This window comes from Muntiacus reevesi, unplaced genomic scaffold (genome assembly GCF_963930625.1).
Source record: "Muntiacus reevesi unplaced genomic scaffold, mMunRee1.1 SCAFFOLD_59, whole genome shotgun sequence".
NCBI classification, from domain to species: Eukaryota; Metazoa; Chordata; class Mammalia; order Artiodactyla; family Cervidae; genus Muntiacus; species Muntiacus reevesi.
In genome coordinates this window covers 171,569-195,219 of record NW_027077848.1, presented here as the reverse complement: position 1 = coordinate 195,219, position 23,651 = coordinate 171,569, and positions in this window count along the sequence as shown.

Genomic DNA, 23,651 nt, shown 5'->3' with positions numbered 1-23,651 from the left:
TCAGGAGAGGGGCCCAGTGGGGTAAGGGTACAGGGCTCAGCGAAGAGGGTTCTGCTGGCTGGCGCTGGTGTTCTAGGGGCACGGTGATACTGGTTCTGTGTCAGGAAGATACAGACTGGAACCAACTCTGGCTGCTAGAATGAACTGCTGCTGGCCTGAAGAGTGGTTGGGTTGCACTGCTGGCAAAAGGAAGCAAAAAATAGGACTAGGAAGCAAACAGAAAGTGCTGCATTTTCCTCCTCCAGCTTTCTGGTCTCAAGTACCCCTTGACTTCCAGGTGGCTCAGTGGTGGAGAGCCCTCCTGCCAGTGCAGGGACAGATTTCAATCCCTGGGTTGGTAAGATCTGCTGGAGAAGGAAATGACTACCCATTCCAGTATTCTTGCCTAGAATATCCCATGGAAAGAGGAGCCTGGCGGGCTGTAGTCCACGGGGTTGCTGAAGAGTCTGACACAGCTTAGTGACTAAACAATAACAAGCACTTTATTGGCAGAGCCTAACAAGAAGCAAACTGTAAAGGAGAAAATGTGACTCACCCCCAGGATCACAAAGTAAGAGCGTGGAAGGGTAGTTTTAAGGCTGAGAAACAAAAGCTCAATAACTTGCAGGAAGAAAAATGAATCTACATCTTTCACACAAGGCATATTTAAGTGTCATTAGAACTTTATAGTCAAGAAATGCTATAGGAATTATTAGGAGAAGACAGATCCTTGTTAGGATAAACAGACAAGGCAGTGTTGGAGAGTAGTGTTTTAATGTGAATGTGATTTTAGCAGGCAGAAGTGAAGTGAGGGATGATTGCAGTAATGGAAGGAGATATTATAGGGTATGAGAAAGCTATAAAATTGCATAATGGAGGACATGGGACAGACCTGGATCAAATTGGTTTCTACTGATGACTAACTTTAATGCTGAAAGTCATTTTTTGTCTCTGACTCTCATTTCTCTTTCATCCTTGATCCTTTAGGCATTGAAGACTATTATTGGTTGGATCAAAACCATGTTTTAGGACCATTAATTTAGAGTTTCTGGAGTTGGAGGTGACAGAGAATCAAATATGGAGATACTTTCTTGAGCAAGTAAGTTGTTACTTGCTCCAGATACAGTTTTCTTATTAACACAGAAGTTTTTAATCAGGTCCATGGATAAGGTTGAGAATATCCTTCAATGCATGAATATAATTACATGTGATTTTTATGTTGTCAAGGAAGAGGTTTCAGGTGTAATTTTCATCAAAATGAGATTAAATAAAAGGATGTTTGGAATTTGGTAGACCATTAAATGTAAGTAAACTACTCAAGAGCATATGGGTGTACTGTCATTATTCACTTTATTGGGCACTTAATATGTTGAAGGCACTTAGGAAAAAGAATGTAGGGTAATAAAAGTATATCAGTATAGTAGGGAGCTGGTCCTGCTCTTTCATGGGGGGCAAAGGTCCTAGGGAGGGCTGCCTGCCTAGGTAGTGATTTGTGCTAAGATATAGAAGGTGAAAAAGGAGTTAACGATGAAGACACTGAGGTGGTGAAATTGTGGCATTTTTAACAAAAGTGAATTGACAGTATTACCATAAATTTCCCTAGTGATTTGTTTTGAGGGTCCGCAGGCTGCTCTTGAACTTCCATAAGGAAGCATGTTGAATATTTCTCAGATAGCCTTTGGAGGCTATCTATTAAATTCACAGATTCAAGTTAGAGGAGCCAATGTGGCCTAAGCTGGTGGTCTTCAATTTTGACCTGATGTCTAGATTTTTTTTAATCTTGGGTTGAACTGTGGAGTTACAAAAGATATTATTTTCATTGTGGTAAGATGTCCATAGCATAAAAATTAGCATTTTAACCATTTTTAAAGTGTACTGATTGGTGGCATTAAGTACATTTCACATTTTTCATGTTACCAGTCTGAAACTCGGTACACATTAAATAACAGCTTCCTATGCTCTTCTCCCTCCAGGTACTGGGAACCGCTATTGCATTTTTCCCCTTTATTAATTTGACTGTTCTGGTACCATGTATCAGTAGAAACTGAAAACACTGTTTTATGTCTGGCTTAACTTCACTTAGCATGATATCTTTAAGGTTTATTCATGTTGTGGCACTACTAGCATTTCATTCCTTTTTTTTTTTTTAAATGGAGTTCATTTTTTAGAGCAATTTTAGATTCGTATTAAAATTGAACAGAAAGTACGGAGTCCTCATACACTACTCCTACCCCCATGGATGCACAGCCTCCCTCACGTCAGCGTCCCACACCAGAGTTGTGTATCTGTTGTAAAATACAAACCTCAGTGATACATCATTTACACTGGAGTCCTTGGTTTATGTGAGGGGTCACTCTTCTTGTTGTACAGTCTGAGTTTTGTGTAAAGACATAGTGTCATACGTGGTATTTTCACTGATCCAGAAGCAAGTTGCCCTCCAAATACACATTCTGCATCTATGGATTCAGAAAGCCACAATCCATACACATGATACACCATCTGCAGTTGGTTGAATATGTGGAGGCAGAACGGTATGGAGGGTTAACAGTATTCTTCATCACTATGCATTCACAGTTTAAAAGAACATGCCAGTTTCACTTAAAATTGTTCTTAATTAAGTAAAAAATTACTAATCTTATTAAGTCACAATCCTTGAAAACACGTAATTTTAATATTCTGTGTGGTGAAATGGAAAGTGTGCCTGAAGTATTTTGGCTGCATGCCAAAGAATGATGGTTGTCTCGAGGAAATGCACTTGTCATTCTGTTTGTATTTTCTGCAATGGACATGATTTTAATTTAAATGACTAACTATGCTTATTCAGACTTGGGTATTTGTAGATATTTTCTCAGAAATGAAAAAAATAAGCCTATCAGTTTCAGGAAAATAGTGTCTGTGCTAGAGATAAAATTTGAACTTTCAAGCAAAAATTAATATTTTTGGAGACTTGTATCCACCATCTGAGTTTTATCTGTATATTCTATTTTTTTGCTCTTCATTTTTTTCATCTCTCTTCATTAGGCTTATTTAGAAGCTGCTAGAGGATTTACACACACACACACAAATACATACATATACATACATATATATATATATACATATATATATATATATATATATATATATATATATAATATAAAATGAAGGAGAATATATGTATTCTCCTTTATTTCCAAGGACTGTTTTAACAGAGCACAGTGCTTGAGCTTGGCAGTTTTCTTGTTTGAGCGTACTGACCGTACTGACTGCAACGCTTCGCTCTGTTGGTTCCCACTGCTGTTAGGAAGTCCGCTATGAGTCTGAACTGTTGCTACTTTATAAAAGTTACTTCCCTCCCCACCCCCCCCACCTCCCCCATAAGACTTTGCTCCTTGTCTTTTATTTTCTGCTGTTTGACAATGATGTATCCAGGTGTGGTTTTCTTTTTTATTGATTTTCCTTGGAATTCAGTGAGCTTCTTAAATCTGAGATCTTGAGTGAAGTGTCTAAACACATCTGAAAAATTCTCATCTTTAAAATATTAATGCCATTTTTCTCCTTCCCTTTAAAGACTAATTGATTGTATATAAGACCCACTTACTGAATTTTTTGTTTCTCTTTGTCTCATTCAAACATACATTTGTTGAATTTGTTTTATTTTTATTTTTCAGTTCTAGAGTTTCTGTCCAGTTATTCCAACACTGTTTGCAGAAAAAGACTCTTGTTTCTCTTTTGGATTGCTTCGGCTCCTTTGTCTGAAATCATCAGTTGACTGTACTTGTAGGCCTGTCTTGGGGCTCTTCCACTGACCTATGTTTGTCTGTTCGTTCACCAGTTCTGTGCTGTCTTGATTACTGTAGTACAGTAAGCCTTGAAATCGAGTGGTGTGAGTCCTCCAACATTGTTCCGCTTTGGTCTTGTGTTGGGTAGTCTAGTGTTTGCCTTTGTGTGTAAACTTCAGAAATCATTTTGTTGATAACTATAAAGTAACTGGCTGGGGTTTTGATTGGAATTGTGCTGAATCTATAGATCTAGTTGGGAAAAATTGTTGCGTTAACTACTGAGATGATGTATAACTGGGATTGTTTTATGTAAGAGCTCCTTTTACTTCCAGTTCACCGTTACTCTGGCAGGGAGCCCTTACAGGTTCAGCTTGAAGTAGGGATAATATACCAGAGTCCCCATGTTTGTCTGGCTCTGGAGTTTGACTTTTCCCTGTGAGGCCTCTGAAAGGTTAGTTCCGTTTTCCAGGCTTTTCGTTGGAATTGGGTATTTGGTTCCACAGCCCTTGGAACCTGAGTACTGTGATCTTGCTTTATTTTGGGGACCCAGCAATTGTTCATCACCTTGTTACCTCTTGAATGCTTTTGAGTTGTTAAAAACTATTTCATCCAGCTTTTAAAGTTATTTTCAGGACGGGAATCAGTTCTAATTTCCTCCTCTATCATTGCTGAAAATGAGTTTCCCCAGTTTCCTGTCTCCCTCATAGAATTGGTGGTCAGTGTATTTAGACTTTAAAATTTTGTGTAAATTCTTGGAGGAGCGGGATGAATTCTCCCAACTTTTGAATGTCTGTTGACACCTTCCAGACAGTAATAGGTAAGTAGATCTTCAAAAGCTCTACCTGTGGTGAAGAAATGATGCAGTTGAGTTTTTGTGTGGTCTGGTTAGTATAAAATGTGCCTTGGTTTTGGGCACTGAACAGTTGGGCAAAGAACCTACCAGTAGTTTTGGGTTTGTAGTATAGATTGCTACTCATCTGTCCCAGTTTTCATTCATTCTCTCTCCGTGATAGAATTCCCAGTTTTTTGCTGGGCTGGGCTGTGCTTACTCACTCACTCAGCCAGGTCCCGACTCTCTGCAACACCATGACTGTAGGCCACCAGGCTCCTCTGTCTATGGGGATTCTCCAGGCAAGAATACTGGAGTGAGTTGCCATGCCCTTCTCCCGGGGATCTTCCCAACCCAGGGATGGAACCCAGGGCTCTCACAATGCGGCCATATTCTTTACCAACTGAGGCACCAGGGAAACCCAAGAATACTGAAGTGGGTGGCCTACCCCTTCTCCAGAGGATCTTTCCAACCCAGGAATCGAACTGGGGTCTCCAGCATTGCAGGCGGATTCTTTACCAGCTCAGCTAAAAGCTCACATACATGTATGCATTTAAGCAGACTTCAAATCCAGCTAATTTTTATTCTTGCTATACATCCCCCTTTCTCCTAGTCTGTACCAGCATTGTTTCTTGAGCTTGTCACGTCTTGCCTGTATTGCTCAAGTAGACATACAACTACTTCTTTGTTTAGAGTCTTGTAACTGATATTTTCTTTTTCATCAGCAGAAATGAAAGAACTTTTCAACTATGTTACTCCTGTGCTTGCAGAATTGATTTTAGTGTCCTTAGTTTTCAACTCTTTGTGATCTGGTCCCATTTGTCATTCCTAACCCTACATTTGATACCCTAATAACACCAAATATTAAAAATTTCCCTCCCCTTGTATTTGTGGTTCCTTACGACTGTGTCCTTTCTCATGCCTAATCCAGGGTTAACTTTCTTTTAAAATAAATTAGTTTCAGGTATTTTTTTAGTTTAATCAACTTTACATGTTTCTGAACATGAGAATAAATAGGCTCTGCTGTTGAATGCAGTGTAGCCTGAAATCTACACTGTGTTTATATAGTGTTTATATATCTAGCGGTTTTTATCCTAAGTTGCAAATTTTGTTTTTCTTAAGATAATCTGTTAGAAAAAGTGATTGTAATATGTGAGTCATAAAATTAAATTGTTTCAGAATTGGGCTTATCTAGACCAGTCTCCTGTTTCACATATAAGGAAATTGTGGCCAGGAGAAATTAGTGATTTTGTCAAGTCAAAATTAGTTAGAAGCAGAATCAAGGTCTGTCGTGAGTTTCATCCTAATATAAATATCTGCTTAACGAAAATCTTCAAGTGTGTTGAAGTTTTCAAGTGTTCTTATCCCTGTAGTACATCTAGGATTACCACACCATGTTTCAAGGGCCTGTAGTTCTTGTGTGAATAGCAACTTGGGTAATGAACTGAGCAGTATGCATTCTTAATTTATGCCTTAACAACTCTGATTCTGTAATGAATGGTTTGCTTACAGTCGCTTTAATATACTTACCTTCTTGACAGTTCATTCTGGGAGGAATAGTTAAGTGTTTAAGTGAAACAGGCATGGTAGATACAACACTTAACAGTTATATGTGTCTTTGTTTTTAGCATCAAGCATTGCACGATTCTCTCGAATAATGTAGATCACCTTTTACTGAATTTAACACTGTCTGATATCATGGTCTCCCTGGCAAATGCCTCAACTTTGCAGAAGGATTCCAGTTGGATAGAAAGGATAAGGAAATTTGTAACAGAAGCCCTTGAAGATGGGTCTAGGCTAAACAGTAAGCAGCTGAACAGATTGCTTGGTGTCTCCTGGAGGTTAATGCAGATGCAGTCAGACAGAGGTGGGTGTCAATGCTCTGTCCTTACTTAAGAGAGGGGCTCTTACGCATACTGTTAATGTTGAGCATCTAATTTTGAGTTCATACCTGTCAAACATTTCATAGTCATTTACGTTCGAGCCATAAAAGGTAGCCAGCATAATCATGAAGGAATGTCTGCTTGAACCCTGATGGCTGAGGACACCCCCTTTTCGGTGGGTAGGTCCACTCTGAAGCTGATGGGTAGGTTTTCTACTAGATTACATAGTTGGAGTGAAAGAAGGTAAGTTTTATTAATAGGAAATGACATTGAGCCTAAGGATAAAGAAATACTTTTCTGATCTAGTTTGACTAGAAATTGGTGGATCCTTATCTCTTTACCTTTCTTGTAACTTGAAGTTATGTTGCATTAAGTCAGTTTTTAGTGTGACTTACTAATTCTTTTCATTCAAGCAGAACTTTGCTGTTTGGTTCCTGGCTTATCCACCTTTCTAGTATTGTGGTATTTATTGTCCTTTCCTAGGTTTGTTGTCTCTTAGGAAAATTTGTACTGTAATCTCTGATTGGTTTGACTTTTTTATTAGGCCATTGATGTAGGATTTTGATGGTAGTCATCAGTTTGTGGCTAAAATCTGCTTCCTCATAGGAACAAGGTGCTTCTGTGCTTTTTAGAAGAATTATGGTGATGGTGAAGAAACATTTTGACTCACATGCAGCTGTTTTCTCTTGTTTCTTAGAGGCTACAGAGTCTCTCATAAAGGCAGTTTATACATTGTATCAGCAGAGAGGCCTTCTCCTTCCAGTTCCGACTTTGTTACTGAAGTTTTTCAGTAAAAGCTATCAAAAAGAAGAACTGAGATCTTACAGAATCCGGTACAGTTCCTTTGTTATTTTGCTTTTCTTTTTCTTACCAGGTTACTTTGTAATCTGTATGAATAAGATGATAGGGTGATTAAATCTTTGGAGAAAATCTTCTTTTTATCCTTTTTGGTTTTATTATTTTTTTTTTAAATAAAAAGGCATACATAATAGTTTCAGTAACCTTTATACACATAACTGAGAAGGTAAAAGTCTCTTTGAGCATATATTTCCACTTGTCTGCTTAACAGCTAAAGGACAATTATTGGAACCAGCTGTAGCAGCCTCAGAATTTTGTTTTGCTTCCCATAAAAATTATGGAGGTTTAACCTCCAGCCCTTAGTGACATATTGGGACACATGGTATAAGAATGAGGGCAGTAGAAGAGGAGAGGTGTACAATAGGTGAAAGAGATTAAAAGGTGCAAACTGAGTTATAAAGTAAATAAGTCATGGGGATATAATATACAGCATAAAGAATATGACCAGTAACTTTTATTAGGACAGGTGGTTATTAGACGTATGGTGACCATTTGCAATGTGTACAGATGTCAGACTATTATGTGATACATACCTGAAACTAACATAATACTGGGTGTCAAAAATGTTTCAATAAATTTTTAAATGGCGGTATCTTAAAGAGCAAAAGTGTCCAGCTTGGTTTGGTGCTGTCTGGTGATGCAGACAACACGAAGAGTAGAACTCAGGAATCAGTCCTAGATGTGGTGAGTTTGAGGTTTACTTGGGATAGTCTGGAAGAGATGTTTGGGTGAAAGATAACGGGATTTGTGGTACCTCAGCATACATAGGTAGTTGTTAGAACATATTCAAGTCTTTACTGTGAGTCAGGTGCTTTTCTTAATTTTTCAGTAATTCTCATACTTTTATGTAGGTACTGTTGGTTTCTGCCTTATAGAAGGAAGCTTAGGTTAAATAAGTTGGTGAGTGTCATGCTGTTAAAGGGCAGCCAGACTGAGACTTAAGTTCAAGTCTGGTAGACTCCAAAGGTTGTGTGTAAATCACTGAACTCTTGGGGGACAGCAAAAGTGATTGCCGTGTCCAAGATGAGACATTAGAGAGTGAGCAAGTATGTGCAAGAATGGAAATAACCCAAGTTTGAAGCCACTTAATGTGGGGGCACCCTATACTGAATGCATAAATGACTTAATATAGTAAAACGGTCATTACAAATTAGTGTAAATAGTTCACAAGCTAAGTAGAGCCTGTGTCCTTTAAGATAAAATTACATTGTACATAGTGCCCCAAACTACATAAACTTTTAAAATACAGTGGGTAAAACCTTAGAGAATACTATAGATGAATATAGTATGCCAGTCATCTTATAGGCTCTCAAATGTTTAAATAAATGTGGTGTATTTCCCTTTTCTTTGATGGCCTTAGATACCGTAGTAAAGTGTTATCACGTTGGTTGGCTGGTTTACCACTGCAGCTTGCACATCTCGGCTCCCGAAATCCTGAGCTTTCAACACAGTTTGTTGACATTATCCATACTGCTGCAGCCCGAGCAAATAAAGAGCTACTCAAAAGTTTACAAAAGTTTACTGCTCTCCGAATCTATGGTAAGAGTGTTGTTTACCTGTGTATGTAATAATCGGTCTACCCCGACTTAAGAACAATGTTTCAAAGGGGAGATCTTTAGGTTTTACTTTTCCTTCAAATTATACATTAATTGTACCATGGTAAAATGAATAAAATATCAAACAGTAAATTCATTTTCAATAGTATTACTTAATACAATAGTTTAAGAAAACTAAAGGTTGGAGATGTTTCTTCAGATCTTAAATTATCTTTTAAGCCACGAAATTCACAAATTCAAAACTGATCAGATATTTTTATAGAATTCTTTTGAAACTTTGATGGCAAATTTTACTTATTTAATCGTTATTGAGATCTTGTACGGCTTTCATATATTAACGTTTCACTCACCCCTGAAACCTTTTCATTCTTTTAGCAAAAATATCAATAAAAATATACATATATGCATATGTATAATTAGTATTTATTATTAGGACACAGTTTATATACCATAAAATTGGCCATTTTACACTGTGCAATTCATTAATTTTTATCATATTCCCAAGATTGTGCGATAGTCACTATTATCTTATTCCAGAATATTTTTATCACCTCAAAAAGAAACTCTACCATTAGTAGTCCATCCCTATTTCCTCATTTCTTCCTACCTCAGCTCCTGACAACCACTGCTCACCATTTCTGTCTCTCTGTATTTGCCTGTTTTGATCATTTCTCACAGATGACATTGTGTGATGTGGATCTTCTCAGTATGGCTTCCGTCACTTGGCATACTGTTCTTAGGATTTACGAGCATATACGAGTACTGTATTTCTTTTTAATGCTGAGTAACATTCCACTGTTGAATATACACCACTTTATATTTACCCATTTATTAAATGACAAACGTTGGTTTGTGTCTACCTTTTGTGTGTGGTATTTAAAAATCTGTATTTTTCAGTATTGCTTATATATAGGAGTGTGTGTGTATACTCAGATAAGTCTTTGGTTTTAAATTCAGTTCAGTTTAGTTGCTCAGTCGTGTCCAACTCTTTGCAACCCCATGAACTGCAGCATGCCAGACCTCCCTGTCCATCACCAACTCCTGGAGCCCAACTAAACCCATGTCCATGAAGTCGGTGATGCCATCCAAGCATCTCATCCTCTGTTGTCCCCTTCTGCTCCTGCCTTCAATCTTTCCCAGCATCGGGATCTTTTCCAACGAGTCAACTCTTTGCATCAGGTGGCCAAAGTATTGGAGTTTCAGCTTCAGCATCAGTCCTTCCAATGAACACCCAGGACTGATCTCCTTTAGGGTGGACAGGTTGGATCTCCTTGCAGTCCAAGGGACTCTTAAGAGTCTTCTCCAACACCACAGTTCAAAAGCATCAATTGTTCTGCGTTCAGCTTTCTTCACAGTCTAACTCTCACATCCATACATGACGACTGGAAAAACCATAGCCTTGACTAGACAGACCTTTGTTGACAAAGTAATGTCTCTGCTTTTTAATATGCTATCTGAGTTGGTCCTAACTTTCCTTCCAAGGAGTAAGCATCTTTTAATTTCATGGCTGCAGTCACCATCTGCAGTGACTTTGGAGCCCAGAAAAATAAAGTCAGCCACTGTTTCCACTGTTTCCCCATCTATTAGCCATGAAGTGATGGGGCCGGATTAGGTTGATATTATACTTGTCCCTGTTTGGCAAAAGTGCTTGTTTTTTTTTTTTTTTTTTTTTTTTTTTACTATTTTGCTTTGTTTCTAATACCTTTAACTCCATCAGTTATTATTTCAAATAACACATTTGAATATTATGAAATCGAGTGTTAAATGTTATCTTTAAATAATGATTGTATTTAGTCTTACTCTAGGCAGTACCTTAAGCCATACATATATATTTTTTTTTCATGTAGTTGATATGTTAGAATTCAACATAGCACAGTGAAAATGGTCAGTCTGCTTTATTAATTCTTGTTTGTATATCTTTTAAAATTTAACTTGTCTTCCTGCCTCACTAGATCCACAAGAAGGCACAGTGGTGGTTCTGTCAGCAGAGTCTCAGCAGCTTTTGGTCCAGCTTGTGTATTTTCTACCCAGTCTGCCTGCTGACTTGCTTTCTCGGTTAAGCTGCTGCTGTATTATGGGAAGACTCAGTGCAAATTTGGCTGCCATGCTTATCGGGATACTGCACATGAGGTAGCATGCTAAAGTGAGCTGTATTTCAAGTGTATAATCTTCTCCCTCACCCTTCCCCTGTCACTGGCAGTTTGTGAACTGACTTTTTAAAATGCCGCCCCTCCCTTCATTTGCTCTTAAAACAGCAGTTAAAACTGTTGATGATACTGGGTAAGAGGAAGGTCACTGGGGCAAGACTGTTCCAGGTGGTTTGCTTAGCGGTTTGCATTGTCATGGTTGCAGTCACTAAGTCCATGGGCTGTAGTCCACCAGGCGCCTCTGCCCATGGGATTTTCCAGGCAAGGATACTGGAGTGGGTTGCTGTTTCTTTTTCCAGGGGATCCTCCTGACCCAGGGATTGAATCTTGTTCTGCTACACCACAGGTGGATTCTTTACCGCTGAACCATCAGGTAGAAACATACAGTGATTTGTGTAGGTGCATTGAAACAAGGGTTAAGATTATCAGAAGTGTGTAGCCATAGTAAGGATTCAGTGACGGATGAGAGTGCTGTGTTTTAAAACTTCTGGTGTTATGAAATTGTAATACAGGTCTTTCTTTTTGGAAGGGAGCTCAGTTCAATGTAGGTGGTGAAATAAAAGCTTGCGGACTCAGACAGGGAATCATTAAAATATCTGTGGGTGGGTGGGTGGGTGTGTGTGTGTGTGGCAAAATATACATAACCTAAAACTTCCCATTTTAACCAGTTTTAGGTATACAGTGAGAATTGTTTGGGGCATTAAGTACATTCACACTGTTGTGCGACTGCTACCACTATTCATCTCCAGCACTGTCATCGTTGCAGACTGAAACTCTGTACTGATTATTTCCCCTTCTCCCAGCCCTTGTTTACCACTATTTTGTCTTCATGATTTTGATATATTCATCTGTTAATGGATACTCGGTTGTTCTGCCTTTTGGCTGTTACAAATAATGCAGCTATAAACATTGGTGTGCAGACACCTGTTTGAATCCTTTTAATTCTTTTGGCTGTATACCCAGAAGTAGAATTGCTGAATCATATGTTAATTTTCTGTTTAATTTTTCAAGGAGCTACTTTCCAGAATGTGACTGTGGTGTTTTACTCTCAAAGGTCTTAAAACTAATAATGTTTCATGTTGCTAGTGTTCAAAGTATCCTTTAAAATGTAATGTTTGTATCAGGCATAGTACTTTCATATTCAGCCATTTGTTACTGATTGTGGCTCAAGGCCAGGGTCTGATACAGTTTTAGGCAGGAGTTGAATCTGGGCTGTAGCTGAAAAATTTAAAAACTAGCTTCTTTGTGGCTTCTTGTGCAGACCCTCTGCCCCAATTAAACAGGAGTGGCTCGCTTTATTAGTAGACTTTCTTTAGCTTTGTTTGCCAGTCTCTTCGTACCAGGATAAGACGTATGTTTGAATGTTGTCGCCCAAATTGTGCTTCATAACTGATAATTACTTTTTCCTTTTAGCAAAAGAGAGCTGTTTGCAATATGTTGTCTATATATGAAACCCCTCTTTGTCTAGTTCAGTACTAAATGCCAGGTCTTTAAGAAATACAATTTAACTTAAGTGGTTTTATGACTGTTAACTTCCAGTAGAGGGCACTCATTTCCCATGATAGAACTTGTGGAGGATCTGTTTTGGCATTCATTTAAAAGTGACTTTTGAACACCTCTTAAAATTAATTCTCTTTAGAACTTGTATTTAGTATCTTTTTTGGCATTAATTACGATTGACTTGTGCTCAATAACTTTGGTCAAGGATTTTTTCACAAGTCTTTTTTTACATTTTTTTGTGGGTTTGTGGTGAGTACTGAGAAAATATTAATTTACAAGTAATGGTAATAGAAGTTTATAATCATCAAAAGCAAGTTGTCATGTAGTTAAAAGTGTACCAAGTTAAACTTTGCCTTTTAGCATTTGCACAGAGTCTTAGTAGACTTCTCTTTCTGTAGATGTATTGTCCCTATTCAAACTAATCTCTTTAAAAATTATAACAAGATGGGGCCTTTTCAACTTTCCCAGGCCAGTGGTATTATCATTGCATCACTTTTCCTAGATTTAGAATTGAAGAATAATGTTCGGTTATTCTTAAGGAATGATGTTCTTCTAAGGAATACCGTTCCTTAGACATCACCTGGGTTATTTCACGTCTTTGGTTTTCCCCTCCGTCCTTGATGGTGACGGTAAACCAGCTAGCTTTCTCACTGTCTCCCACCTGCACCGTTCACCTGAGGCATCCCACTCCTCAGCTCCGTCTGTGCCAAGGACTGTTGGCAGGCTCCTTTTCCTGAAATATTCCTTCAATAATTTCTGATTTTCATCTGCTATATTAATTGGGCTCTGCGGTCTAGTTCACTCTGGGTGTTAGCGTTCTGACACTGTTGTCTCCAGCAGGGGAAGTTCATCGGAGAGCAGGTCACCACCAGACCATCTCCGTTTGTTCAGTGTGTGAAAAACCCATCAACTTAGAGTTGTTGGTGTTTAGTTTGTCTTAAAAACTGTACTTAGAATTGCTGTTCCTGCCTTTTTCACTATTCACTTAGAGGTTTTTTGAGTTTTTCCTCTCCATCTACCTGTGGTGTTCTGCTGACCGTTACTCTTCTTGCCCTCTCTGCCCCTAGTTCATTTACAGCTGGTTTGGGGAACATGAGACATGCATGTGGAAACGTAGTCTATGCTGTTAGATAAAAATACCAGAGAAGGGAGAAATTACTGAGAAATTCAGCCTGGTTTTGAAGCAGGGTGAATATGTGAGCTGGCCTGCCAGGAGCAGGTCTGGTTTGCTTCTGTTGTCCAAGCATAATTGATATAGCATCCCTTCTAGTCTCAGAACTGTTCTGGTGTGGCCAGTATGTGTGGTCATTGTAGTTTTAAGGACAGAGTGATACATTGCTTGTCTTTTGTCCAAACTAGATTTTTAAATGGATTTGCTACTCTTTTTAGCCACTGGACAGCACAGTGTTCACTGGGTATAAGAGGATATTAGCTTCTTTTCTAATCACCCATTTTGTACTCATTTCCATTGAGCATCTCTGACTTTTTATAACCTCTTAGCTTGTGATATTCTCTCCCATAGCCCTTTAAGCAAAGAGAAGTCCTTTAAGTAGAAGTGATTCAGAAAAATGTTGCCATTATTTTTAACTCCCCAACTTTTAAGAATGTTAATAAATACAGTTGTTTCAGTGGTTAAAAAAAAAAGTGCTTCTCATTGAATTAGAAACTCCTTATTTTGTCTTGACATTTATTCAGATTTCTATTATAAAAGTTTGTCCAAAAAAAAAAAAATTTGTCACAAAAAGCTATCCAAAAAGATAGCTTTTTGGATCTGATTATTCTCAGCTTTTTGTTTTTTTGCTGTATTCATGGCTGACATTTGCTGTATTCCTTCTTAGTCTTACCTTGAGGAGAGTTTTTAAAGGTATCACTGGAAACTGATCTCATAGCAGGAACCAGATAATCTTCATTTAATGAGAAGCTGCTTTATGTTTAGCTATTCCCTTAAGTCCACTACCAATACTTTAGCTGCAGTATTGTGACGTAGACTAGTTATAAAGCCTCGCAAAGTATAGGAGTGCATAGTTATTGCAGAGTGGCTTTAAATTGAAGTATTCTTTACCTAGTTAAGATGCTTTGGTTTAGGTAGGAAGCAGGAGCTTGTTTAAACTTAGCTCATTCATATAAACAAGGTAAGACTTTTTTTTTTTTTTTTAATGAAGATGAGGTAGTAAATACATAGCAGCTGAACCTACTACTGAAAAGCAGAACTTCACCTTGGCTCCTTGAAACTGAGTTTTGAGTGGTGTGGAAAAATTTTCCAGTTGTACCATATAAGTGGGCTGGTTATGCTTTTCAAGGAAACTTTACATAAACATATGTTAGAAATTATATTTTCCATATTACGATACTTGAACCCCCTTACATGTAAAGATGATACATGCTACGGATTTTTGACTGAGCTCTTAAATTATACTTGTATTCCATAAAGAATAGTCATATATTCTGTGCTTTATTCCTGAGTCTTCAATTTGGTCACTTCTAGTACTAGGTCTCCATTGTTTATTGCAGATCATCATTTTCTGGATGGAAGTCTTCAGTGAAAGAATGGAATGGAAGTGATCAGTTAAACATCAGTAATGAGGACTATTTCAGCTTCTTATTTTCAACACTTACAGGTAACTGCCCTGATCCACCAAGTTAAGGAAAGGAAAAGAACCTAGTATGAAAATTCTCCTGAGATTTACTGTCTTACCTGTTTGGGTCTAAGTTTTGGACCTCACTGCATAGCTTAATAAGATGGGGAACAGAATATCCATTTTAAGCATGTTTAACATGTTCGGTGTGTTAGGAAAAACATCACATTTTAATTAGCCATATTTTGCTTTCCATTGATGTCAGAGAAAAATTAGTAAAATGAGTCTTGATGTGTTAGATTAGTAAGTATTATTACTGTTGTTTTAAATGATCATACTGTCTTTGGTAGTTTTGTTTTGTAACTGGATGATAAAGATGACAGTGTTTGAAATTTTCTGAAGACTTAAAATTAAGAGACTTATTGAAATATGTTGTCAGAATCCAAAAATAGCTTGAAAAGTTCTGATAAGGAGCTGAATGTAGCAAGATAAATATTATATAAAAGAAACAAGTAACAAGTAGACCTTACAGCCACTATGGAAAACAGTGTGGAGATTTCTTAAAAAACTGGAAATAGAACTGCCATATGACCCAGCAATACCACTTCTAGGCATACACACTGAGGAATCCAGATCTGAAAGAGACACGTGCACCCCAATGTTCATCGCAGCACTGTTTATAATAGCCAGGACATGGAAGCAACCTAGATGCCCATCAGCAGATGAATGGATAAGGAAGCTGTGGTACATATACACCATGGAATATTACTCAGCCGTTAAAAAGAATTCATTTGAATCAGTTCTAATGAGATGGATGAAACTGGAGCCCATTATACAGAGTGAAGTAAGCCAGAAAGATAAAGAACATTACAGTATACTAACACATATATACGGAATTTAGATAGATGGTGGCGATAACCCTATATGCAAAACAGAAAAAGAGACACAGAAGTACAGAACAGACTTTTGAACTCTGGGGGAGAACGTGAGGGTGGGATGTTTTGAAAGAACAGCATGTATACTATCTATGGTGAAACGGACCACCAGCCCAGGTGGGATACATGAGTCAGGTGCTCGGGCCTGGTGCACTGGGAGGACCCTGAGGAGTCGGGTGGGGAGGGAGGTGGGAGGGGGGATCGGGATGGGGAATACGTGTAACTATATGGCTGATTCATGCCAATGTATGACAAAACCCACTGAAATGTTGTAAAGTGATTGGCCTCCAACTAATAAAATAATATTTAAAAAAAAAAAACAAGTAGACTTGTACATGTTTGTTTGATAGTTTTGGATGTATGCGTTTGAGATGGATGTGAGGGCTTTATGTTTTAATTAGTAGTACCTGTCAAAGGGTTTAGTGGTTTTAGGAAACTCATTAGGAATCAGCCAGGAGTGTGATATGGCTTCCCAACTAGATGATGGCTCTTTAGGGCATGTTCATGGAAGTACAGTGATCTGAAAACATCAAAGCAGGTAGCTAGGGTCAGACCACATTGTGCTCGTATTCTGATCATTCTAAGAGCTGTCTTTCAGGAGGGACTTGGGCAAGTTGTTTGTATAGGTCAGACTAGGTGTAATAGAGGTGGTAAGAGAATCAGAAATCTTATTATATGGAATAGGTAGAAGGAAGTACACAGTAATTGTTGAAGAAATAGACTAAGGGGGGATGGAATAGTTTTAAGACACTTGAAAGGCTATTATGTAAGAATACAGAGTTTGGTATATGTATGAAGGAGCATATTGTTTTTCTTGTTCATTTGCTTTTTTAAACCTGACATTAATTAGAATGATTATGTCTTTCACACTTATTTAAGTATAAAGGTGGCAAAGCCCTCAGTTTAAGGGATATAATATTGTTTCTTGATGTATTACACATTTGATTCAGGTCAAATCTTTGTGTACATAATTATATGAATTTTACTACATCGCTGGCATTTCATTTTTTAAAATAATACATAAAGTACAGAAATTCAGAGAAAATAGCTTGTTAGCTTGAAGAATTTAACTTGAAGATACATGTCTATTTTTTAAAAATTACTTAAGAATTTTACTTGCTTTGTGATTTATTTTAAATTGGATTTCTTTATACTCAAATTAGGGTTTTCAAAAGAGGAACTGACTTGGCTTCAGAGCCTTTGAGGAGTGCCCCATGTCATCCAGACGCAGCTTTCTCCCGTGCTACTTTACCTCACTGACTTGGATCAGTTTTCACACCATTGGGACATAACAGAGGTAATGGTCCATTTGGAAAGGCATGGAAGATTTTTAGAATTCAGTTCATCCACCGCCAATAGTTACTGTGTGCTAGCGTTGCCTTGTGTAAGATGTTTCTAGAGGTTGAGAGCAGTATAAAGCACAGTCCCTGTTCTGAAAGTGCGTGTGACCCTTGGATAGGCGATGTGGATTCCTGAAAGAAGAGTTTTCATAAAGTTATGCCACTAGAATAGAATAAATTAGCAGTTTGAATGATAGAGACACATTTATTTTCTTTTTGCCTAGTATAGGGTAAAGGGAAAAAGAGGAAAGACTTCATGGAAAAGGAAGAATTTTACGTAGATACTGAAGGATTAATAAGAGTTAAGTAGGATTTTGTATCCTTGAAGGTGGGTTTTTCTAAACAGAAATAATTATTTGGAAGCTCCTTTGGTTTTAAAGAATTAGTATGTAGTTTATCAAAGTTATATTTTAAACCCCAAATTTCCCTTAAATTTTAAAGTTCAACTTAACAAATCTTTTTAGATACATATAGTAAGTTTAGGGAATCATTTTAAAAGGAGACTTAAACTATATTGCATCCCTTTTACATACATATTTAAAACTTTAAAAAACTGTTTAAATAACTTAATATATTCACTATTTGGTAAGTAGTTCAGTTTTCAGACAAACCTTCACAAATGTTATGGTAAATCTTAAAACATTTAATAAACTTACAAGCATGGTACATATTAATATCTTAAGTTTCAGTACTATTTATAGTGAAATTCAAATTAAAATTACAAGTCTAGGTTAGCTGTTAATTCTGTTTTAAATTGAAATTATAGGGCTGATATTTTACACTAATAGTCAGAATTGTTTTACGTTACAAATATATAAATATGTAAAGCATCATAAATACTGGTACTAAGGATTTGAGTCTGTAAGATATTTATATATTAGTTAATTTCTTTTATTTATTTCTTCAGTTTCTTTCCTTGCATTGAAAGGTACTTGCCCAGTAGAATTGTAGTTGTGTCATTCCAAATAATGTTGGTTGGAACCTTTCTTGCACATTCCGAGGTTGTGTTCTGTGCTAGCATTTTTTTTTTTTTTTTAATGATTCATAAGGTTTTGGTTGGGGCACTGAAGTCCTTGGGAACTTCTTTCCTTGTAACTCGTAATTGCTCGGCCATAGCCTTTCCAAACAAAAGATAACCTTTGTAAGTGTTCTCAACAGGGTCGTCTCTAGAACCTGAATCTGTTTTATTGCTGTACCAATTGATTTTATTCAGCTGATCTATTGACGACTTCTTTCATTCTTTTCCAGAATACTCTTTACATTCTTCCTGTATCTTAGGGCTACACCTTTTGTAGACATTTAACACATTTCTCTCATGGTTTTGTTTGACTGTGATCACAATACTTGGGTCATGCCAGGGACACTTTCTTCTCTGTATCACCTAGTGCCTAACTATGTTCATATATTGGCTTTCAAAAAATAGTGGATTAGAAACAATGAAAACTAAGGAGTTGGGTAACCAACCTGCATATTTAATATCTGGCATTTTATCTTAATCCATAGTACATGCAGAGAGTGAAGCCTTGCACACTGCTGGATTTGAAGGGTTGGGTTTAGTGTCAGTAAGTGTTCTGTAAGCTTGTTTCTGATGTTTTTAAACTACCTCATGCATGGATTGGGGAAAGCGTGGTATGGGGATTGATCAGTGGGCCCCAGATTCCAGACAGAGACTTGTTAAGTGTCTAGTTTGATAACTTGAACAACTCCAATAATCTCTCTCTGACAATTTTAATTTTTCTGAATCATGTCATCTGTGTAAAGACACAGATGTCGTGAAAATGTGATTGGTTATATTTCTGAGTGTACATTGGCAAGAACATGTATTAAACTTCAAGGATGCTGTCTTTGAAATGTTAAGACATAAATTAGGAAAAATCTGAAAGTTTCTTTCTTAGCTTTTGAAGTTAAATGAAGATTCCAGTTCTATTTTCGATAAAATTTGCCTTTAAGTTGGCCTTATCACATGAAATTATTTGAAATATATGTAGTTTTTGACAGCCTTAGTGTAAAAGTTGATTTTTTATTATTATTTCATTTGAAAAAGTTACTAGTCAATGGCGTGAGTTTGCTTAGTTTGTTCTATCTGCTTAGTCTGAAGTGTTTTGTTTTTTTTTTTTAAATCGGACCTTTTTTTTTCTGAGTAGATTTTCTTCACAAAGTATAATTTATTTACTTACCTACTTAACACATTTAAGAATTTACTTATGTATATACGGCAGTATGAGGTCTTCACCATGTACAGGCTTTCTCCAGTTGCAGCAAGTGGGGATTACTATCTGGGGCTGCTCTTCAGCTGTGGGACACGGGCCCCTCTCTGCGGCGGCTCCTCTTGTTGCAGAGCATGGGCTCGAGGGCTTCGTTAGTTCTGGCACACAGGCTTAGCTGCCCTGTGGAACCTCCCCAGACCAGGGATTGAACCTGTATCCCCTACTGAGTGGCATATTCTGGACCACTGGACCACTAGGAAAGTCCCACAGGACAGTGTAGAAGAACAGAACGATAACAGTAAAAGTGTCCGTCCAGTCTCTGTCTGCCAGCCATCCATGTCCCTTCCTTAGTTTCTAAATGTATTCTTTTGGATAACTTCTGTGTCTTCACAAATGATTATATATATATTCTTTTGGCTTCTCCTTTTATAGACACAACATACTCTGATTTGGACCTTGCAGTTTTCATTTAGTATCTTCATGATCATTTCTTCCAAACACTGAAGGAAGAATTGTATGATCTTGCCATTAATGATGGAAATAGTAGTTAAAAGGGAAAAGGAATCTTTGGACAGAGATATCATTCCCAAATGGAAGTGTCTTTTCCAGAGCCAGTGCAAGGTTTTAAGGTTAATTTTAATTGTCATTTATAAAATTTTGAATGGTTTGAAAAGACTACTTTTTAACTAAATTCTGAAGAACAATAATAAAATATTACTCTAGTTTAAGAAATAGAACATTTTTCTTTGTTTTTGAAACCTCTGATTTTATTAACAGTTTTATGTGTGTGACATTTCTGTATAAAATTAGGTAGAAAATACTTCAGTGTAGAAATTAAGTGTACAAAATCTTGTTAAAATTTTTTATATTTTTAAAAAACTCTCAATTTCCACACTGTAGCAAACTGCCATGCCTGTTCTGGAGTTGTGCACTTATGAAGTCAGGATTCTGATGTACGCAAATTTCAGTTAACACTAGTTGCAAAAGTGAAGACTCCCTGTATATATGTATGTTTGTGTGTCTCTGTTTGTATTTTTGTTTACTTTTGTTTTGAAACAATCTCAGACTTGGAGAAAAATTACAATTGCAGTACAAAGAACTTCTCTTTTCTTAAACTGTTTGACAAAATGCCCATTGTCGATACTTTAGCATACAAGTAGACCGTGTTTTATTGTACCTGCAAATTCAGTTTTTGGAAACTGAAGTTCTGCGGCAGCCCTGCACTGAGGGTGTCCGTCATCTTTGCAGTAGCATTTGCACACTCTGGGTCTCTGTGTCAGTTTGGTGATTCTCGCAGTATTTCACACTTTTTCATTGTTATTTCTTAGAGTGAGCTGTGATCGGTGACTTTTGATAATACTGTTGTCATTGTTTCGGAGTTTGTAATTAATTGTAACCATGAACCGTGCCCACAGGAGATAGTGCTGTGATCTTAGTAAAATATGTGTGTTCTGACTGCCCCACCAGCCAGCCATTCCCTATCTCTCTCCTTCTCCTCAGGTCTCCCTATTCCCTGAGACTCAGCAGTATTGAAATTAGGGCAGTTAATAACCCTGCAGTGGCCTCTGAGTGTATGTGTGTTTGTCACTCAGTTGTATCCAACTCTTTGTGACCCCTGGACTGTAGCTCGCCAGGCTTCTCTGTCCATGGAGTTCTGCAGGTAAGAATACTGGAGTGGGTTGCCATTTCCCTCTCTGGGGGATCCTCCTGACCCAGGGATCAAACCCCAGCCTACTGCTTTGCAGTCAGATTCTTTACCATCTGAGGCACCAGGTGTTCAAGTGAAAGGAAGAGTTGCGTATCTCTTACTTGAAACCAAAAGCTAGAAATGATTATGAGCTGAGTGAGAAAAGTGTGTTGACAGCCAAGATAGGCTGACAACTAGAACTCTGTGCTGGTTAGTCAAGTTGTGAGTGCAAAAGAAAAGTTCTTGAAAGTAAAAGGGCTATTTCGTGAACACAGGAATAATAAGAAAGTGAAACAACCTTATTGATGATGCGGAAAAAGTTTGAATGACCCTTAAGCCAAAGCCAAATCTTGAGCAAACCCTGATGATGATTTAGTCATTAAGTCGCATCTGACTCCCTGCAACCCCATGGACTGTGGCCTGCCAGGCTCCTATGTCTGTGGGATTCTCCGGACAAGAGTACTGGGAGTGGTTGGCATTTCCTTCTCCAGGGGATCTTCCTGAACCAGGGATTGAACCCGGGTCTCCCGCATTGTGGGCAGATTTACCGACTGAGCTACAAGGGAAGCCTTAAAACTCTCGTAAGTCTCTTCAGTTCTCTGAAGGCTGAGAGAGGTGAGGAAGCTGCAGAAGAGTTTGAAGGTAGCAGAGACTGATTCATGAGGCTTGAGGGAAGAAGCCATACCCCCAACCTTTGCTATTAATGCAAATCCAGCACGGGCTGGTTAGCTTGAGTTGAGAAGCAGTGTGGTTTGCAAGTGAACATGCCTCGTTTAGGGAGAGATCAATAGCCATATAGGGAGATATGATTAGAAAGAAGAAGAACATCATATGATGCATTTTACTTATCTGAGGCAGGATTGATGGGGTTCTGCTTGAACAAGAGCCTGAGATCTTCAACAGGTTCACAGGAATAGCTGTCCTCTGGCTTTGGAGTCTCAGTTTCTGTCTCCCCCTCCTGTAGGCCATAGGGTTTTATTCTAGAATTGTGGACCCAGGCAGATAGACCCTTCACTTTTACAGCAGTTGAAGTCACTAGAACAACCTGATATGGCCCTGTCCATTTCTCGGACAGCTGGTTTGGACTCCCTTTTTCTTGCCAGGTCTTTACTGATACTTGATCCCCTGGCTTTACCTGGGGATTTTTCAAGTCTTCCTGTGGTTTGTTCTCCATACCGTTGGAGATCTTGCTGAAACCTTCCCAGGTCAATTATATGTTTTAAGAGTGTATTGGCATTCTCGTCAAAAAACAAATCAGAATTTAACAATGGACGTCCATACATCATTTCATAAGGACTTAACAATAGTGGCCGTTTGGGGGATGTCCGTAGCCTCATGAGGGCGATGGGCAGCATATGTGTCCACTTATTATGTCTTTCTTGACATAGCTTAGCCAGAGCCCTTTTAAGAGTCTGGTTGGCTCTCTCTACCTTTCCTGAAGCTTGAGGCCTACAGGAGGAGCGGAGACGGTATTTTATGCCTAAGCATGCAGCTAGGTTCTGGGGTATCGTGGCTGTAAGTGAGGGCCCGTTGTCACTCTGAAGTGACCGAGGCAGCCCAAACCTAGGCACTATCTCCTTCAGCAGAGCTTTACAGACTTCTGTAGCTCTCTCTGTCTCAGTAGGGAACGCTTCGATCCATCCTGTGAATGTGTCAATAAAGACTAGCAAATAAGAAAACCCTTGGATCTTGGGCATGGCTGTAAATTCTACTTGCCAGTACTCTCCTGGGTATGATCCCCAATGTTGGACAGGTGTAATTAGAGGAGGTCTGGTTTTTGGGTTATTTTTTAGACAGGTGTCACAATTTTGTGTGACCTGTTTAACAACCTTAGCTAACTGGGGATGGGAGAGAATAGGCTTAAGCAAGATTTCTAGATTATCTTTTCCAAAATGAGCGCTCTTATGTAAGGAGTTAGTAATGTTTTAAACCTGAGAATCAGGGAGTATTATTTGGGCCTGATCAGGCTGAAACCACCCATGGGACCCAATCTCCCAGCCCCGCTCAGCATATCGGGAATGTCCCCCTGGGGTAAAATGTGGAGTCAGAGTTTCCTTGGGGAAAAGGGGGCAGATAGCAGTGGCAGAGGTAGCTTCCCCGGCAGCTCGACCTGCCTCTTGATCAGCTTTCCTATTTCCCTGAGCCTCTTTTTCTTGCCCCTTTTGGTGACTCTTGCAGTGGATGACAGCTAATTTTGCAGGAAGTTTGACTGCCTCCAGGAGCCTGAGAATGAGCTCTTTGTGTTTAATAGCAGAGCTTCGGGCACTGAGCATCCCTCTTTCTTTCCAAATTGCTGCACGGGCATGCAGAATGAGGAAAGCATACTTAGAGTCCATACACACATTAATCCTCTTTCCTTCTCCTAACTCCAAAGCTCTTGTCAGGGCAAAAAG